We start from the raw sequence: 14,871 nt of genomic DNA, 5'->3' as shown, positions 1-14,871 counted from the left end.
ACGGGCTCTAGGCGCACGGGCTCAGTAGTTGTGGCTCACGGCCTCTAGAGCGCTGGCGTGGTAGTTGTGGCGCACGGGCTTAGTTGCTCCGTGGCATGTGGGATCTTCCCGGACCAGGGCTCGAACCCGTGTCCCCTGCATTGGCAGGCAGATTCTTAACCACTGTGCCACCAGGGAAGCCCTAAGCTTCCATCTCTGAGTGTGCCACTCTCCCCAATCTCCATGTATTCACTGACCCAGAAGCTACTGGTTTATTTTTCTTATGTAGGCCTCCTATCATCTTTTGACCTTTTTTAAAGTCTGATTTTATCAAGATGCTTCTTATTTATTCATATTAGCATCTTTGTGTTTGAACTCTTTCCTTTTTGGAATAATTTGTGATTTTATAGTATGTAATTTCTGCCAACATCCCCCTTCTTAAACAGTCTTCCTTTTAAGAATCTGGTGTAAAAATTAAATAATATATATACTGAATGTGTTTGTATATGTATAACATTAATTAATGAATACATAAAATACACTTAACCATTGGGGAGTGAGACATGTGAGGTAAGCCTTTTACTTTTCATTTTATATCTTTTGGGGGGGTACTATTTGAATAATTTATAATATACATTGTTTTTTGGAATCAAAACTAAATTATTCATGACATTGGATTTGGCAATGATTTCTTGGATATGACACCAAATGCTCAAGCAACAGAAGAAAAAAAAAAGATAAGTTGGACTTCATCATAATTAAAAGCCTGTGCATCAAAAGACACTGTCAACAGGGTGAAAGTCAACACACAGTGAATTAGAAAAACTCAGTTTCCCACCTATGTATTTCTCCTGTGTGTCTCCTTTGCTAATCACACAAAACAATTCACTTTTTGTCACCAAATGTGTGGAGGTTTGTCCCACACCAAGTAATTCTCTGTGACACCAACTGGGTGTCTTACAGTTTAACTCAATTCTAACACTGTCTACCCGGAGATAGTGTCAGATCCCACAGGCTAAGGGCTTAGTCCCACAAGACTGCACCCGCCCTACTTCATATGCCAATCACAAGTAGTAGTAGGTTCCCAGGTTACCCACAACTTCTGTCTGGTTTGGCTACAAATCAGAGGTTCCCATAACCCTCTACTCAGGTTCGATTAATTTTTTTAAATTAATTTATTTATTTTCGGCCACAACCCATGGCATGTGGAACTTCCCCAACCAGGGAGCAAACCCTTGCCCCCTGCATTGGAAGCATGGAGTCTTAACCACTGGACCACCAGGGAAGTCCAAGTTCGATTAATTTTTTTGAGAGGCTCACAGAACTCAGGGAAACACTTACGTTAACTAGTTTATTAAAGGATGTGATAAAGAATACAGATGAACAGCTAGATGAAGAGATACATAGGGTGAGGCCCTGGAGGGTCCCGAGTGCAGGAGCTTCTGTCCTCATGGAGTTGGTGTGTGTCACCTTCCCGGCATGCATGTGTTTGCCAACCTGGAAGCTCTCTGAACCCCATACTATTGGAATTTTTTTGGAGACTTCATCACATAGACATGATCAATTATTTACTCCATTTCCAGCCCCCCCCCTTTGGAGAAGTGAGGAGTGGATGACTGAAAATTCCAAGCTTCTAATTATGATTTGGTCTTTCTGGTGACAAACCCCAATCTAGTAGCCATCCAGGAGCCCACTCAGAGTTGCCTCAATAGAATAAAAGATGCTCCTAGCGCTCTTCTCCCTTAGGAATTCACTAAGGGTTTTAGTAGTTCTGTGTCAAGGACACCGTCAAAGACCAAATATTAGAACAGGAGATGCTCCTAGTGCTTTTATCACTCAGGGTTTTACAAGGGTTCAGGGGTTTTAGGAGCTCTGTGCTAGGAACTGGAGGCAGATATATATATATATCTGTGGTTAACAATAACCACAAAAAAAAAAAAACCCAACTCAATTAAAAAATGGGCGAAAGACTTGAATAGACATTTCTCCAAAGGAGATACACAAATGGCCAATAAGCATATGAAAATATGCTAAACATCCTTAGCCAATAGGCAAATGCAAATCAAAACTACAATGAAATACCACTTCACACCTATTAGAATAGCTATAAAAAAAAAAGTGTTGGTGAGGATGTGGAGAAATTGGATTCTTCATGCATTGCCACTGTAAAAGGGTGTAGCTGCTTTGGAAAACAGTTTGGTAGTTCCTCAAAAAACTAAACATAGAATTATGACTCAGCAATTCAACTCCCAGGTGTATATACACCCAAAAGAATTGAAAACAAAGACTCAGCAGGTATTTGTACAACAGTGTTCATTGCAGCATTATTTGTGATAGCCGAAAGGTGGAAATAACCCATGTCGATCAATAGAAGAATGAGAAGAATGGATAAACAAAATGTGACTTTTATATGTATATATAATGAAACATTTCTCAGCCTTAAAAAGAATGAAGTTCTCCATGTTCTTGGATTGGAAGAATCAATATTGTGAAAATGACTATACTACCCAAAGCAATCTACAGGTTCAATGTAATCCCTATCAAACTACCAATGGCATTCTTCACAGAATTAGAACAAAAAATTTTGCAATTCATATGGAAACACAAAAGATCCCGAATAGCCAAAGCAATCTTGAGAAAAAAAAACGGAGTTGGAGGAATCAGGCTCCCCAACTTCAAACTATACCACAAAGCTACAGTAATCAAGACAGTATGGTACTGGCCAAAAACAGAAATATAGATCAATGGTACAGGATAGAATGCCCAGAGATAAACCCACGCACATATGGACACCTAATGTACAACAACGGAGGCAAGAACACACAATGGAGAAAAGACAACCTCTTCAATAAGTGGTACTGGGGAAACTGGACAGCTATGTGTAAAAGAATGAAATTGGAACACTACCTAACACCATACACAAAAATAAACTCCAAATGGATTAAAGACTTAAATGTAAGACCAGACACTATAAAACTCTTAGAGGAAAACACAGGAAAAACACTCTTTGACATAAACCACAGCAAGATCTTTTTTGACCCACCTCCTAGAGTAATGTAAATAAAAACAAAAATAAACAAATGGGACTTAATTAAAATTAAAAGCTTTTGCACAGCAAAGGAAACCATAAACAAGACAAAAAGACAACCCTCAGAGAGAGAAAATATTTGCAAATGAAACAACAGACAAAGGATTAATCTCCAAAATATACAAACAGCTCATGGATCTCAATATCAAAAAAACAAACAATCCAGTTAAAAAATGGGCAGAAGACCTAAATAGACATTTCACCAAGGAAGACATACAGATGACCAAGAGGCACATGAAAAGATGCTCAACATCACTAATTATTAGAGAAATGCAAATCAAAACTACAGTGAGGTATCACCTCACACTGGTTAGAATGGCCATTATCAAAAAATCTAGAAACGATAAATGCTGTAAAGGGTGTAGTGAAAGGGAACACTCCTGCACTGTTAGTGGGAATGTAAATTGATACAACCACTATGGAAAACAGTATGGAGGTTCCTTAAAAAACTAAAAAATAGAACTACCATATGACCCAGCAATCCCACTACTGGGCATATACCCTGAGAAAACCATAATTCAAAAAGAGACATGTACCACAATGTTCATTGCAGCACTATTTACAATAGCCAGACATGGAACCAACCTAAATGTCCATCCACAGATGAATGGATAAAGAAGATGTGGCACATATATACAATGGAATATTACTCAGCCATAAAAAGAAACGAAATTGAGTTATTTGTAGTGAGGCGGATGGACCTAGAGTCTGTCATACAGAGTGAAGTAAGTCAGAAGGAGAAAAACAAATACCGTATGCTAACACATATATATGGAATCTTAAAAAAAAAAAAAAAAAGGTACTGATGAACCTAGTTGCAGGGCAGGAATAAAGAGGTAGACATAGAGAATGGACTTGAGGACATGAGGTGGGAGGGGGAAGCTGGGGCAAAGTGATAGTAGCATCAACATGTATACACTACCAAATGTAAAATAGTTGGATGGTGGGAAGCAGCAACATAGCACAGGGAGATCGTCTTGGTGCTTTGCGATGACCTAGAGGGGTGGGATAGAGAGGATGGGAGGGAGACTCAAGAGACAGAGGATATGGAGACATATGTATGCATATGGCTGATTCACTTTGTTGTGCAGCAGAAACTAACACAGTATTGTGAAGCAATTATACTCCAATAACGGTCTATTAAAAAAAAAAGTTCTGACATATGCTACAACATGGATGAACCTTAAAAATATGCTAAGTGGAATAAGCCAGACACAAAAGGACAAATATTGTATGATTCCACTTACATGAAATATCTTGAAAAGGCAAGTTTGTATAGACAGAAAGATTAGACATTACCAGGGACTCAGGGGAAGGGGGAATGGGAAATTGTTGCTTAATAGTTACAGAGTTTCTGCTTGGGGTGATAAAAAAGTTTGGATATATATAGTTGTGATAGTTGTACAGTAGTTTGTACTTAATGTAGAAATGCATTTAATGTACTTAATGCACTGAATTGTATACTTAAAAATGATTAAAATGGTATATTTTATGTTATATATATTTTACCACCAAATATAAAAATAAAAAAAAAGATGGCAGCCAAATATGACTAATGGGCCAGAGTTTGCTGTCCCTTGCCATGGAAGATTGTGGCATGAGAGTCCATTTAACCCTGCTTTAGCTCCACCCACCTGAGGGTTCCCAGGACCATTTATGTTGACAACCTAATAGCAAGATACCTCTGCTTGTTATCTTTGCTCAATGTCTAAGAGTCCCTCTAATAATCATTCTCTCCTTTAGCCTCATTGTTATACAGCTCAGTGCTTCCTCTTTCCTGATTTTCACTCTTAAACCTTTCCTTTGTGCCTTTGGAACCTCTAACCTGTGATTCATAAAATCTCCTACTCCTCAATATATCTTTTTATCATAAGCATTTTTCTTTTATTTATATTTCAGTTAGGGTATTATATTGATATTTCAGAATGATCAGGTCATATTCTCTGATTTTTATTTCAGGAGAATAAAGGAGGCGTTGCATCCTGTGGTGTTGAGAACAATTGCCTTGGCTGAAGTTTGGCTCCCTGTAAAGTTCTTCTGTGCTTTTTCTCTCATATCGACGCTGCTCATTCTTTCTCACCCATAGGCACATTTTATCTAAAAGTGGGTGGGGGTGGGTGGCTGCTGAACACTGGGTACATTTATTTCTCCTTCTGACCATGGAACATGGGAGTTCTGTCTGCCTTCTCCCAGAATTCAGATATAGATGAGAAAAGAGGCTTTGATATGCAGTGTTTCTCAATGCATGGTAGTAGGCCACCTGTAAAGATTATCAACTCTTGGGCTTCACCTCAAACTCACTGAATCACTCTCTGGAATTTGGGTTTACAACCTACACTTTTAAGAAGCTCCTCAGGGGGACTTCCCTGGTGGTCCAGTGGGTTAAGACTCCAAGCTCCCAATGCAAGGGGCCCGCGTTTGATCCTTGGCTGGGGAACTAGATCCTGCATGCACGCCCCAACTAAGAAGTCCACATGCCTCAACTAAGGTCCACATGCCGCAACTAAGAAGTCCATGTGCTGCAACTAAAGATCTCGCATGCCCCAACAGAGATGCTGCGTGCTGCAACTAAGACCCAGTGCAGCCAAAATAAATAAATAAATAAATATTTTAAAAAAAAAAAAAGAAACTCCTCAGGGACTTGAGTGCTCTTAGAGTTTGAGAATCACTGCATTAGTGGGAGAGAAAGAAGGTTTCAGAACTGAGAGCACGTGCATGTTCTCACCCCTCCAATTTCCACATGTAGAGACTCCTGGAGAGGCATAACTATTGATAAATTGCCATGAAGAAAGAAAAATGATTTTGAAAATTATTTTCAATTAATCACCATTCCAAGAAAGAAAATGGTTTTTGAGAACTTTGGGAAGGGGCATTTGCCAACCCATCTACTACCTGTGCACTACCTGTGTACTTCAAGGTCAAGAGAGCAGGACCCTTGTGTCCATCACTCCTCACTACTGCTTTCAGACCATTATTTATCCACCTTTTTGTGAAAGCCCGAGCTTCTTTGAGGTTCATATCCTTAGGGGATAGTGTCATCCTCTATCTGGCTGCATCACTGTCATCTCATGGAAGACACGTTTGTTTACTTGTAGTGGATGCTATAGGCTGCCCAGATTCCTTTCTCTCTCCTCTCATAACTAGAGCTGTTGGAAGTTCTTTGGGTGACAGCTCTCTGATGCATCCCTCTCTGGGTATTGCTCGTTGTTAAAAGAAAGCTGCCTCACCCAAGGTCATGCCCTCTGCCCGGGGAAGCTCACATCCAAAATCATGTTGATATGGGAATATAAAGCCTCAACTCCCTTGCCCCAATTTGGGACAACTCTAAAGGGCCAAGACGTCTACAGAGTTCCCCACAGAATTGAGGCCTTTGTTGCAACTGAGTGGCAGTTCAGCTGCTGCTTCTGCCTGATTCTGATTCCCTCTGCATGCAAATCTCCATCTCAGAGTCTGCTTCATAGGGAACCCAACCTGTGATCCAAGAAAGGAGACTCTAAAATGGGATTTTTTAGATCTGGATCACCTGCAGTCTGGCTGGCAATGAGGACCCTCTTACTGGTGGTAGGTGAAGCGCTAATAGCTCCTATTGAGATATTGGGAGACAGACACTGAAAGGCTGAGAGTGATTAATCACTAAGAAATTGTTAAGTGTTAAAGCTGGAGGGCATCATTGGTAGTATATAAGGAGAGTCTCATTGTCTCTTGTCTCCAGCCAGAGAGCAAAAAAGGCTGATGGTCAGGTCCAGGACTTAATATTAAGAGTGGCAGAACTCCAGGGACTCCCTTGGTGGCGCAGTGGATAAGACTCCACGCTCCCAGTGCAGGGGGCCCGGGTTCAATCCCTGGTCAGGGAACTAGATCCCACATGCATGCTGCAACTGAGAGTTCACATGCCACAACTAAGGAGGCTGCATGCAGCAAGTAAGACCCAGCGCAACCAAATAAATATTAAAAGAAAAAGAGAAAAATTCAGCCATTTCTGCAAACTAATAAAAAAAAAAAAAGCAGAGCTCCAAAAGTGGACAAAATTTTCAGCCTCAGCATTTCTTTTATACAAAGTGAGGGCACTGATTGGGAAGGATTTCAATCAGGAGAAATAGGATCAGGACATCTGGGTCAGTGCACCAGGCAACTTGAAATCCTAGGTTCCCCTGAATCCTCTGGGCCTACAGATGTGGCCTAATCCTCTCTGTGAAAAAGCTAGTGCTCCCTCTTTGCTTGAAGAAGATACAGAAACCTTTGACTTATTAGAAGACAGGTGCTCCACTCAAGAATTTTCCTTCCTGGACAACAGACCAATAACTGCAGTTAAGTCATACATCACCTGGCCAAGGAAATGCTGGGCCTGCTAAGGGAGGAGAGGGACACCTCAAAGGAGTCAAAGGACCTAGCTAACATGTACCAGCAGGAGCTGGAGGATGACATAAGGAACTAACTTCTGAGGGTCTCAGATCAAGGGGTAGGGCTGGGTAGCAGAAGGTAATGGATAGGGAGGAGTTATCGATATGGGAGTGCTATCCCGTGATACGGAATATGCTGACAAGGATCAGGGGAGGCAGTGCTAACACTCTACTGGGATGGCTCACATTAAGTGGTGTAGAAATGGCAGAACTACTGTGGAAGATTGTGGAAGAAGGGATCAAAAGGCTCAGAGAGGTGGGTATGCTAGAGTAGGTATTCTACACTAAGGCTAGAAAACTTAGATGACTGTGCTCCACGGGAAGGCTCAGAGGATACTCCTTTCCCTAAAGCAATAAGAAATGTGAAAGGGGCACCAGCATCACTGAACAGGACTGAGGGGAAGTGAGTGAGGTGCTGGCCTCAGGTTCAAAATTTAAGGGGGTGCCCAAAATCTCAGTAACCATGATAAATAATATTTTAATATGGTGTTTAAAATATTCTTTTTTTTTTTTTTAATTTTTATTTATTTATTTATTTATTTATGGCTGTGTTGGGTCTTCGTTTCTGTGTGAGGGCTTTCTCTAGTTGCGGCAAGTGGGGGCCACTCTTCATCGCGGTGCGCGGGCCTCTCACTATCGCGGCCTCTCTTGTTGCGGAGCACAGGCTCCATATGCGCAGGCTCAGTAGTTACGGCTTATGGGGCCCAGCCGCTCCGCGGCATGTGGGATCTTCCCAGACCAGGGCTCGAACCCGTGTCCCCTGCATTGGCAGGCGGATTCGCAACCACTGCGCCACCAGGGAAGCCCTAATATGGTGTTTAAAAAATAATGCAGAAAAGTCCATGATGAACAAATGTCAAAATTTTAAAGACAGGATCAATATTACTGATTTTTCCTTTTGCCTCAGACTGCTATATGGCTCAGCACAGCACTGTTACTCATGGTGACTGTCCTTTACAGGCCCCAGGTGATAGTAGCAGAAAAAGTTACATAGCTTAGCTCCATGAAAGCAATGGGGATGATGGGATCCCAAAATAGAGGCCAAGTGGTGATGCTTCACCCTCAGAAGCAAGGTGGGTACAATTATAATTAGCACAAGGTCGAAATGGCTGCGTTGGGGGTCCTGACCTGGGGAAAGATACAGAGATTGTTAATGCAACAGGGTGTCCTTAGAGGCAAGATTGATGGGCAGCCTACAAGGATGTTGCTCAATCTATACAACCAAGAGAAATCAAGGTTGGATGTTCAGGAGGCTGAAGGCAGCTATTCCAGTAAAAATTTTTCAAAAACTGATCCTTTAATAGTTTCCATGCCTGAGCTAGTTTTCAGATGTAGAACTCTGATGTCAGACCATTTGATTGAAAGAGAAGCTAGGTCCCCAGGAAGTAGGACCATGTAACACTATGGTAAGTATGTGTTAATGAATCCCCTCGTACTTCTCCAAAGGCACCTATCATTTGCTCTGGTAACTGTTCATTGGGAAAAGTGGAATAACCAAATGTTTTGAGTGCTGTGGACCCTGTACAAGTTGACATTGATACCCAAAGAGTCACAATAGTCCCTGTTAGAGTGGGAATCTAGGGTTATAAATGGAGTCCGGGCCCAGGTCTGGCTCATAGTGCCAAGTGTCGTTTCCCAAGTTCCCCAAATGTTTAATTGGAATGAATATAGTTAGAAGTTGGCTAAACTGTTGTATTGGTTCCTGGAATAAGAACATAGTAGGGAAGGCTAATGAACAGCTTCCCTCACACTCTGCCATGATAGTAGATAGAAAACATTATCATACTCTAGGAAGTATGGCAGAGATTACTGCCTTAAAGACCTGAAGAATGCAAGGGTTGTGGTCCTCATCATGTCTAAACTGAAGTCTGGCCCTTACAAAGGCTGCACAGACCCTGGAGGATAACAGTCAACTATCACAAATTCAGCGAAGTAGTAGCCCCGGTTGCAGCTGCTGTGCTAGAGGTGGTAGCTAGAGCAGATTAATGTGACTTCAGGTACATGGTAAGCAGGTACTGATTTGATGAAAGAGTTGTTTTCCATCCCTAACAATAAGGATTTAAAACAGTATTCATTTTCTTGAACTGCACAGGAGTATACATTTTAAGTTTTACTCCTGGATTATGTTAACTCTCCCATAATATGGTCTATCATAATAACTCTATTAAAATATAGTCCTTTTTTTTTTAAAGTTTTTCTTTCTTTTTTTAAAAAATATTTATTTATTTATTTGGCTGTGCCGGGTCTTAGTTGCAGCACGCGGGATCTTCATTGCCATGTGCGAGATATTTAGTTGTTGATTGCGGGATCTTTAGTTGCAGCATGTGGGATTTTAGTTGCAGCATGCGGGATATTTAGTCGCTGCATGCGGGATCTTTAGTTGCGGCATGTGGGATCTTTTAGCTGCAGCATGCTGGATCTAGTTCCCTGACCAGGGATCGAACCCAGGCCCCCTGCATTGGGAGCACAGAGTCTTAACCACTGGACCACCAGGGAAGTCCCTATCATAATATAGTCTTAAAGGACCTGGACAGCAGAACATCATATCAATCCATCATATGGATGGCATTGTGTCAATCATGTTAATCAGACTAAATGACCAGGAAATGGTAGGTACATTGGAGGCCTTGGAAAGACATATATATTCCAGAGGGTAGGAGATAAATCCAATGAAAATTAAGGTCTGCTTCGTTAGTGATATTTTTAGGGCAGGATTTCCCAGGGTGGCACTATTGACATTCTGGGCCAGAAAGTTCTGTTGTGGGGAGCTTTCCTGTGGAACTTACGATATTGAGCAGTATCCTATGCTCTAGATGCCAGTGATTGCTCACTTTACCTTGCTTTAGGTGTTACAAGCCAGTTCAGGGAGAAAGACACATAGAAACAATTATAATACAAAGTGGCTAGAGTAGTTAGAGGTGTTTGTGGTATTTAAGGAGGATGGCAGTATCAAAGCATGCTATCTATATCTCACTCCTCAGGTGAGATTTCCTGGGTGGGGCGACACTGGGTCAGTTTTATGGGATGAGGAGTAAGCCAGGTGAAAGAGAGTACAGGAGATGGGGGTGGGAACAGGAAGGAGGACCTTCTAGGAAAAGAGGATTAGGTTGTGACAACCAAAAATACCTGTAGACATTGACAAGTATCCCTGGAAGACAAAATCACTCGCAGTTGAGAACCACTGTGTTAGGGGCGTAGTGGCCTGGGGCATGCCTGGACATCCCCTCCAAAGTAAAGGACAAACTATTGCATCTTGTACCTCCCATCACTAGGAAAGAATACTCTGCCTAGTAGGTCTCTTTGGGTTTTGGGTGACATCAAGAACTGCCAGCTTTGTACTACTATTGTTGTTATTACTGCCAACATATCTAGGTTGACTCTGGTACCTGCCTACAACAGATCACCTGTCATTGACCTAAGGACCCTAGTCTGTCCAACATCCCTTACCCTCTTTCACAAATCCTGTTTCTCTGGTCCTGACCTCCCACCTTCCTTCACCCTCAGCCAGTTTCTTAGTTCAGCTAGTGAAAACAGCCATCCTAAGCTGAGTCATTAGTGACAGTGTTTCCTGCCCTTGTATGGTACCTCTATCATTGAGAATCCAGTAGCAAAAATTATGTGGCAGGTCTCTTTGTAAGCTAGCAGAGACAGTACAGAACAGGAAAGTTTGGCAGATTCCTTCATTCAATATTAATTTAACCATTCAACAATGTAGTACTGCCAGGTACCACAGGTACCTGGCCTCATCTCATGCTACTCTTCTCCCCCTTACTCCACTGTAGACACACCAGCCTTCTTGCTGTTCTTGGAACACCCCAAGTTCACTCTCACCTTGGAACATTGGCACTTGCTACGTCTGGCATACTCTTTCCCCAGGTCCTCATTCCCATACTTCATTTAGGTATCTGCTCGGATGTCATCCTCTCAGACATCTTGCCTTTTCTGTCTATCCTGCCATCCTGCCCACTCTCCCCTTACTTTGCCTTATTTTTCTTCATAGCACTTGATAGTACCTGAAATTATATAAACACACATAGATTTTTAATCTCTCCCTCAAAGAATCTGATCTCTGTGAGGAGAGTAGCTTTTTATTTATTTATTTAGCCGCGCTGTGTGGCGTGTGGGATTCTAGTCCCCCACTAGGGATGGAACCCGCGCCCTCTGCAGTGGAAGCACTGGAAGTGCGGAGTCTTAACCACTGGAGCACCAGGGAAGTCCCAGTGAGGACAGTATCTTGTTCAACATTGTATTCCCAGCATCTAAAGTAATGTCTGATATATGATGGGTTCTTGCTGAATATTTATTGATAGGTCTTCAAATATTTTTTGAATAAATGAATGGTGAAATTTACCTTTAGCATTTGTTTTAATGAGGGTTCAACTGGATAAACAGACCAGTAGGAGATACATATTAAGACATTTATTGCAAGGAATTGGTTTACACGATTGTGGGCACTGGCTAATAAGCAAGTCCAAAATCTATAGGGCAGGCTATTAGTAAGGTCAGGCTGGAACTCTCTGGCATAGGCTGAAGTTGCCGTCCACGGATGGAATTTTCTTATTCAGGGAAGCCTCAGTTCTGCTCTCAAGACCTTTCAACCGATTGAATTAGACCCACCCAGATTATCTAGGACAATCTCCTTTACTTAAAGTCAGTTATTATGGACTTAAAGCATATCCACAAGGCCTTCATAGCAACACCTATGTTAGTATTTGTACAAATAACTGGGGACTGTAGCTTAGTCAAGTTGACACATTAGAAGACCATCACAGCATTCTAGGTATCTGATGCTTCTGAGACACAATCCTCTTAGCTATCTGGAACACCTACTTGACTCATGTGTGCTCTGAATCTAGGTATTTCACCACTATGAATCAAAGACAGCTCTCAGCTGACTTTTAGCTAGAAAAAGAAGCTGGTTAATGAATTCACACATATGTTAATATATGCTCTTCTGTTCTAGTTAGGCCTGGTAAAGCTGAAAGGAAGAGAAATCACCCAAGCTAGTTCAAGAAGAGCAGTATTATTTAAAGAATGTGCCTTTGGAAGCTTGGAGCTGGAGGTGATTCTGGATTCAAGGTAGTGGTGGGGACTCAAGCAATAGGAGTTCATGATTCTTCAGAGGAGGTGACAATTTCCTCTGATTCTTTCTGTTTCAATAGCAACTGGCAAGTTCATTTCATACTTCAAGTTAAAATTTCCAGGAGAAGGAATCTTGGCTTAGCCAATGATTTCCTTTGTTTATGGACAGGGTGTACATACTGTATTCCAGGCCAGGTTCTAGGTAGCTGGCCAGGTGCCTGTCCCTTCAGAACAACCCAGTGCTGTTCCCCTAAATAGAGAGTTTGGTCAGGTCAGTTGAAGCTAGAAGGGAAAGTCAGGCATGACAGGCACATTGACTGGCATATTCAGAACTTAGCATATTCAGAAATAAAACTATAGTTTTGGAAGTTTAGACATAACTGAAAGGCAGATGGAAGTAGATTTTTGGCCTAGGGTAGATAGAGTCTGATGTCCCTCTGATATAGGAGATTTCTGGAAAGGTCAACATTACACATCAAGATTTTGGTCCATTTATCCTGTGACAGTCCCTTTATCTCTGAAAAGATGGGCTTGATAAATTGTCACTGGTTTTCCGATAGCATGGAGCTTCCAGGCCTTTATAGCTTTATCTCCAAAGGTAATTTGTGCAGTTACAGCTAGCACTTAACATTCTGAAAAATTATATCTTGGTTTTTGTCTAGAAAAATTATGCATACTTGCTACTTTGCAGTATTTTTAAAAAATAAATTTATTTATTTTTGGCTGCGTTGGGTCTTTGTTGCTGTGCGTGGGCTTTCTCTACTTGTGGCGAGCAGGGGCTACTCTTCGATGCGGTGCGCAGCCTTCTCTTTGTTGAGGAGCAGGGGCTGTAGACGCGCAGGCTTCAGTAGTTGTGGCTCGTGGGCTCTAGAGAGCAGGCTCAGTAGTTGTGGTGCATGGGCTTAGTTGCTCCGTGGCATGTGGGATCTTCCCAGACCAGGGATCGAACCCATGTCCCCTGCATTGGCAGGTGGATTCTTAACCACTGCGCCACCAGGGAAGTCCAATATTTTTTTGAGATTAGGAAAAGCAAGCCTTCAAGTGTCCTTGATAAGAAAAGGAATGGACTTTCCTTTTAATTGGGTGTCATCACTCTCAATGGTTTAGGTTATAAAAGGGAGGGGAGATCACCCCTTCTGACTTTTGAAATTAAAAAACCTCACCAGAAAAGGGTAGGAAATCCATTTTAAATAATATCTGATTATCATTTATTAATATTGGAAATGGAAAGTAAAGGGTACTTACTAAAAAACCCTTGTGTCTTACTGTGTAAAAATCCAAGTCACTGTTTTATTAAAGACAATTCATCTTTTAGAAGATTAAGAGAAGGGAGTCTCACTTGATCTTTGGCAAAGTCTCTTATATCTCACTACCCAATATATGTCCTTGCCCTACAAAAGTAACTTAATACCTAGGAACCTAGAGAAATATGCACAGAATACAAAGTGGCCAGCAGGCACAGCTTTTATCTTGTAAAGACAAAGGACATGTGACAAAGCATAGTGTTACAAATGCTTTCATTTCATTTATTTTTTTCTGTTTATAAAGATAATACATGCTCATAGCGGAGTATCTGGAAAATACTAAAAATTATAAAGAAAAAAAACACTCAAAATTCCATCATTCACAAATATCCACTATTAACATTTTGGTGAATTTCCTTTTCATATATTTTTACGTGACTGTGATTGTCTTGTATAAACGAATTTAAGATAAAAAATCATGAATCAAGAAATGCAACATACTTGCAATCTTTTTGCCAACATGGATGAATTCTTTTAGTTTGTTGGTTACTGATGGACATATAACACCCTTTTCTAATTCATTATTTCTCATTTTCTTTTATTATTTTAAAATATGCTATTTTGTATCTATAAAAGAATACACGTAATCTATGTGTAGGTTATAAACCATTTAAGGAATGTCTGTGGACCCTCTGACAATCCAAGAACTAGAATTTATCAACAATAAGCATAATAATCTACATGTTCCTCTCTTATCTCATCCCCTTCTTCCTCCGGCTACTGTTTAACCTAAATTAAAACAATTAAATCAAACAAATGAAAACTTTAACCCATCAAATTGATTTTCTCATTGATGCTAATAAAAAACATCTCACTTTTTTGTTACTAAAGTTTCTACTATATATTTGTATTGAGTCAGTCACACAGCAAGGTAAACTCTTTTCTTTGTGATAGCTATAACCTGACCCTTACCTGCTTTACAAGGCTGCTTCCAGTACCAACTTCCCTCTTAAGTTCGTTTGTTCTTCAGAGTCCAAGGCCAGTGTGACAATACAAGCTTATGCTCGTATAGCTGATG

The sequence above is a fragment of the Eubalaena glacialis genome, chromosome 1 (genome assembly GCF_028564815.1).
Source record: "Eubalaena glacialis isolate mEubGla1 chromosome 1, mEubGla1.1.hap2.+ XY, whole genome shotgun sequence".
In the NCBI taxonomy this organism is placed as follows: Eukaryota; Metazoa; Chordata; class Mammalia; order Artiodactyla; family Balaenidae; genus Eubalaena; species Eubalaena glacialis.
The sequence above is the reverse complement of the archived record's forward strand: the minus strand, read 5'-3'. Positions refer to the sequence as shown.